Genomic DNA, 6,115 nt, shown 5'->3' on the forward strand with positions numbered 1-6,115 from the left:
GGAGAAAGTTAAATTACAAAGTGCATCACGGCTCTTTCGTGTACTGCACCACAGCACCTTCCAGTGTATTTATAGCCACCCGTACAATCTTCAAGGGCAGGTGTTTTCTGTTCCATCAGGGTCCATTACTGTTAAAAACCCTGTACAAGTAGTTTGTATGAACCATGGTGAGGAAAAAAAAATCAGTCTAAGCCTGGACCCCTAGTCCAGCCCTAGTCCTGGGTCCACCAAGTCCACTTTATCTGAGACACGGAACAGGTACAAATATGATATTGAGTATGAAGCAGGGATGTGCTGATTGATCGGCCACCAATCTGTATCGACTGGTTTTCGTGAAAAGTACATGGTCCCATTGCAGCTAGATGCCTTTGAATTTTGATCACAAACACAGATCCCCCCTAGCTGACACTATTTATTTTTGTCATGAAATGTCAGTCAGGTCAGGTCTTGTTTTGAGTTTGTTCGTATTTTCCTATGTTTGGTGTTTTAGTTACTGTTGGGTGCCCTTATTTTGTTTGCATTTCCTGTATCCTGTTATGTATTCATGCGTCCTCTCAGATGTAAACTGTTTTGCTGCTCCTCTGTTAGTTTACTTTGAAGTCTGCTTTAGTTCTTCAGTAGTTGCATAACCTTCCCTTTGCTGCAGTGCACCTCCTACTGAACTCATCTTGTTTTGTTTTTTTTGTCCATTAAATGCATTTTTACCTCTACGTTGTCTCCCGCTGTCTTCTGCACATTGGGATCACAAGCACCATTGCTGTCATAAAACCCAAACGTCATTATTTTTAATTCCCTGGCTGACAATTGGCTAACTGCTAATTACGTGTCTCCATACACAGTGCGGAGAATCTCCCCTAAGATAATAATATTAATCATTGTTACGTAAAATAAAATGCATTTCTTGTTTTTTTAAAGGGGAGCTGCACTTTTTAGAATGTTGACGATCAGTGACAATCCATATGTGAGACAAAAACATATGTTTTTCTCTCGTTTTGTGCAGCATAAATTGTAAAATAGGGCTTGTACTAGACTGCTGACAATCAAGTCAATGTGAGTCATCTAGTTTGCCTATAATAAAGCCCTGTAATAAACATCCCAAAAAAAACTCAACCCTACTCCATTTACAAATTGTGACGAATAAATAAATGATAAATGGGTTGTACTTGTATAGCACTTTTCTACCTTCAAGGTACTCAAAGCGCTTTGACACTACTTCCACATTTACCCATTCACACACACATTCACACACTGATGGAGGGAGCTGCCATGCAAGGCGCCAACCAGCACCCATCAGGAGCAAGGGTGAAGTGTCTTGCTCAGGACACAACGGACGTGACGAGGTTGGTTCTAGGTGGGATTTGAACCAGTGACCCTCGGGTTGCGCACGGCCACTCTCACACTGCGCCACGCTGTCCCGAGTGACCTGCATAGTAAACAAGTATTAGGGATATTTTTGTTATAAGAGATAACTAAGAGAAACTATTTACAGTAACACCGTGCAGACTTTCCAACCTTGAGACCTCCGGGGGTGGGGGGCGTGGTTGGGGCGTGGTTAAGAGGGGAGGAGTATATTTACAGCTTACAATTCACCAACTCGAGTATTTCATACATATATATATGTATGATATACTTGACTTTCAGTGAATTCTAGCTATATATATTTATTTTATTATATATATAGATATAAATAAAAGAAATAGTTGAATTTCAGACGGCACCTATCAAATACACAGTAATAAAAACACAGTTGTTCTACTAACTGTACTGTGCTTGCTGGTTACTAAAACAAAAACAACAACACTTACCTTTCACTATTTGAGTAACCTTTGTTCTGCCATTTGCGTACTGGCGATCGATCTCTGAATCCAGGAACATATCCTTCACGGATTTGTTGTTGACATCCGCAAAGGAAAACGGGATGTTGCTTCCAGCTATCAGCATAGCCATCTTTGTCTCAGCATAAGTTACAGCATACCAGCATCTGTGATGGTACGGGGGTGTATTTGTGCCCAAGGCATGGGTAACTTACACATCTGTGAAGGCACCATTAATGCTGAGAGGTATATTACAGGTTTTGGAGCAACTTATGTTGCCATCCAACCAAAGTATTTTTCATGGACGCCCCTGCTAATTTCAGCAAGACAATGCCAAGCCACATTCTGCATGTGTTATAACAGCGTGGCTTCGTAGTAAAAGAGTGAAAGTACTAGATGACTGGCCTGCCTGTAGTCCAGATCTGGCTCTCATTGAAAATGTGTGTGGCTCATTATGGAGACCCCGGACTGTTGAACAAATTAAGCTGTACATCAAGCAAGAATTGGAAAGAAATCCACCTGAAAAGCTTCAAAAGTTGGTCTCCTCAGTATTATGATTTTGGACTCTTCCGTACCTTAGTTTGATCACTTTCTGTTTTATCTCGTCTCCATGGTTTCAAATTGGTCCCACCTACTCTTGTTTCAACGTACACCTGTTTCTCATTTGTGTATTTAAACGCGCTTGCTACCTCAGTTCTACCTGGATGGTTTATTTGCTACATGCAACATACATGTTGGTATTTCTTTATTATCTTTACTAGTGCTAAGTCTCGTCTTAGCTTTTTGTGCGCTCGGCACGCTTGTTTCGGACTCTTTGAACCCTGCTAAGTTTTAGCTTAGCTTACCGTGCTTTCAGCAAGCCTTTTCTTTCTCATTTTGTATCAGTGTTGTTTTGTTTTTGTATTAAATCAAATCTTACCTGCAATTCCTGCCTGTCTTGGTCCTCGTGCATCCCTGGGGTGACAACGCGCATCCACAATGCGTCGCCAACGCATAACTCAGTTCATAAACGTTTACTGAGTGTTGTTAAAAGGAAAGGCCATGTAACACCGTGGTAAAAATGCTGCTATGCCAGTATTTTTTGCCATGTGTTGCTGCTATTAAATTGAGTTAATAAATATTTGCAAAAAAAAAAATAAAAAATTCTTAGTTCCAACATTAAATATCTTGTCTTTGCGGTCTATTCAATTGAATATAAGTTAAAAAGGACTTGCAAATCATTGTATTCTGTTTTTTATTTACGAACTACTCAACATGCCATCTTCACTGGTTTTGGGTTTTGTAGTCGTCATTGGCTCTCAAAAAGTCTGCCATAATTAGTTGTAGTTCTTCTTGTTAAAATAAATAGCAAACTTTGCGATACACTCTGTGAAATCAATGTGTCCAAAAAATGTTCCGGCAATGCTTAGAATTACCAAACTACGTAAATATTACATTTCAACGTGACATGACTGTCCATCCTACTTCATTACAATTATTCTTCGTATGGTTGTCCTGATAACAATATTTTGCTACCGGTACTAGAACCAAAATGTATTTCAATACTTTTCTAAATAAAGGGGACATGTGATTGGTATTGGTTGTGTATTAACCAATTTAACTCATCGATGATCGGAATCAGCAGCATAAAACAGAACATCCTTAATTTGAAGTTAAGCGGGAATAACAAATTACAAATACAAAAATGGTACTGAGCGGGCTAGTCAGGATAACTTTTGGCTGCCTCCCTGGGAAGGTGTTCGGGCATGCCGGAGGCCCACGGGTAGACACACTATAGGGATTATGTATCGCTGTTGGCCTGAGAACGCCTCAGTGTGCCCGCCGGTGAAACTTCAAGAGGTGGCTAGAGGCTTAAATGTCTGGGCTTCCCTATTGAGACTGCTACACCTGTGACCTGGACCCAGATTACATGGATTGATTGATGTACGGAAATACAAATAGGTCACTATTATTCTTAATTGATCAATGATACACAAATGTCATTTTTTCTCAGCAAAGTGTAACCTTCCACCACTTTGTGATTCACATCATACTGTATTCCTTCAAAGATACATGTACAGCTCTCACCTAGTGGGACTCGAAGGCTCGGAGTATTAGTAAGACCAAGGCTATGAGATCTCTTCCAGGAGAATGTTTACTGCCAATTTCTGTAAAATCATGAATGCTGCAGCAAATTTCTGGATTTTTTCCCCGGGTTCACAAGCTTTATGCCGCCAATAAATTTTACCTCATCACATCAGACCACTGGAATAGTTGAATGGGTCACGGTAGACCAATGAAATTGTTTACATTTAATCCAACACACTCTCACATTTATTCAGTAAGGTATTTAATGTAATGCATTCATTGTCACCATTGATAAGCTTTCAAGTTGAAGGCGGTCGACCTGACTATAAAAAACGGAAATAGAGCTGTTGCACGGAACGGAAACCCACAACGATCAACGGGATTCAACGGGTTGGACTGCTGGGTGTTGAAGACGATGCATACAACACAAGCTCAGAGGCTATTTTTCCTTGAGACGACAGTATAAACGAGTCTGGATGAGGGTGAAGACAGCACTCAATTACTTTTCCGGTAAGTCATTGTGTGTTGTGTTAGACAGGCACTGGCTTTTTTAAATTGTGAGATATCAAGTAATGTATTTATCTTATTTGGAACATATTAAAACCTCACAAGCCCACATTTTTGCTCTAGTTATCAACTGCCCAAAAGGAGTGGGATGAAGCAGGCCTTGTCTGGTCCCACTCTTGTGCAAAAAGCAGCCTGAAAGAAAGAAACAAATAAATAAAGAAAGCGAGAGAGAAGGAAAGAAATAAACCCCACATGAGCAAGCACTTTGCAACTCGCAACAGAAGCAAGGGCAAACTCCCTATGGGTAGAAACCTCGGAGAGAACCCAGGCTCTGTGGGGTGGCAGTCTGTCTCGACCAGTTGTTTAGACGGGCAGAGGGTAGTGATGGATGAAACATAACAACGTCCAAAAGGAGTAGGATAAAGCAGAGCCTATTTGATTTTACCTCTGTCCCATAATGGGGATCTCATGGTAATATCTGACACTTTACTTCAACAAGTATTTAGTATACTTTTTAAATACCATCTGCTTGTACTGTTTCTTACAAACTCGGGAAAACATTACACACAACAACACACAACTTTAAAAGTTGTGTGTGTACATTAACGCTTTAGGTTCTATAATGACAATTTTGGGGACATGATTATTTCCCATAATTTAGACAAGATGCATCCAATCCTTCAGGACATGGGCTTGATCTACAAGTCTATCAAACACTACCGTTTAGTACAGCTTGTCGTTTTATGCATTGATAAAATGCTACAGTAATCCCTTCTATACTGCTGCTCGATCCTTCCATTATCGTATGAAAAGGATGAATACGCAAAGGCTCTATAAGCCCAATAATAATAATAAACAGTAATGTAGGAAAACACATACAAATGTGATCATCTTTCAGACAAATAACAGCCACCCGGCAAAAGATAAAGACACAAAACCTCTTTTTTTTTCTTTTAATAATACAAAGTCTTCCTTTTGTTTGTTGAGTTCTTCACAAGTTACACTAAAACTCAGCACAATCAGGGTTTATTGTTCCAAACCATAGATTTGTAAGCTCCACTGAACTCTACGGCTTAATGAAAATGTAGATTTAGTGTTTTGTCTTTTCCACTACCAGTCGAGTAGAGATGTATTAAACTGCTTCATTTGGAACACTTTGGCGTTGATTTTTAGGAGCATAATCCATAAACTAATAATTACAGCCTGGAAAAAGAAAAATCAGTATGCTAGTCCAAAGGCAATCAAACCAATACAGTCCCTGAATATCCATCATAAAATAATAAAGTCGTCACAGTGTTTACTACAGAGGTGTCAAACTTATTTTAGCTCGGGAGCCGTATGGAGGAAAATCTACTCCTAACCATGGCATAATAACTTAAAAATAAAGAAAACTTGAGGTTGTCTTGTTTGTTTTACTTTGGCCAAAAATAGGATGCGCACATTTTGAAACTGAAAAAATCACAAATAATCCTCTTGACAAAACACTTCAAGTGAGTTGTAAATTCTTTGAAAAAAAATGCTGCAGTTTCTAAACACAAAGATAAAAAAAATAGCCTGCATTCGGGAGCCTATATCCTAGCTGCACTCAGGCGGAAGGCGGGCTACACCCAGGACAAGTTGCCACTCATTGCAAGGCTAACGAAGAGACAACATTGACACTCACATTCACACACAGGGGATACTTTTGTGTTTCCAATCAGCCTATCCCCAGGTGCATGTCTTTGGTG

The sequence above is a fragment of the Nerophis ophidion genome, linkage group LG05 (assembly GCF_033978795.1).
Source record: "Nerophis ophidion isolate RoL-2023_Sa linkage group LG05, RoL_Noph_v1.0, whole genome shotgun sequence".
NCBI classification, from domain to species: Eukaryota; Metazoa; Chordata; class Actinopteri; order Syngnathiformes; family Syngnathidae; genus Nerophis; species Nerophis ophidion.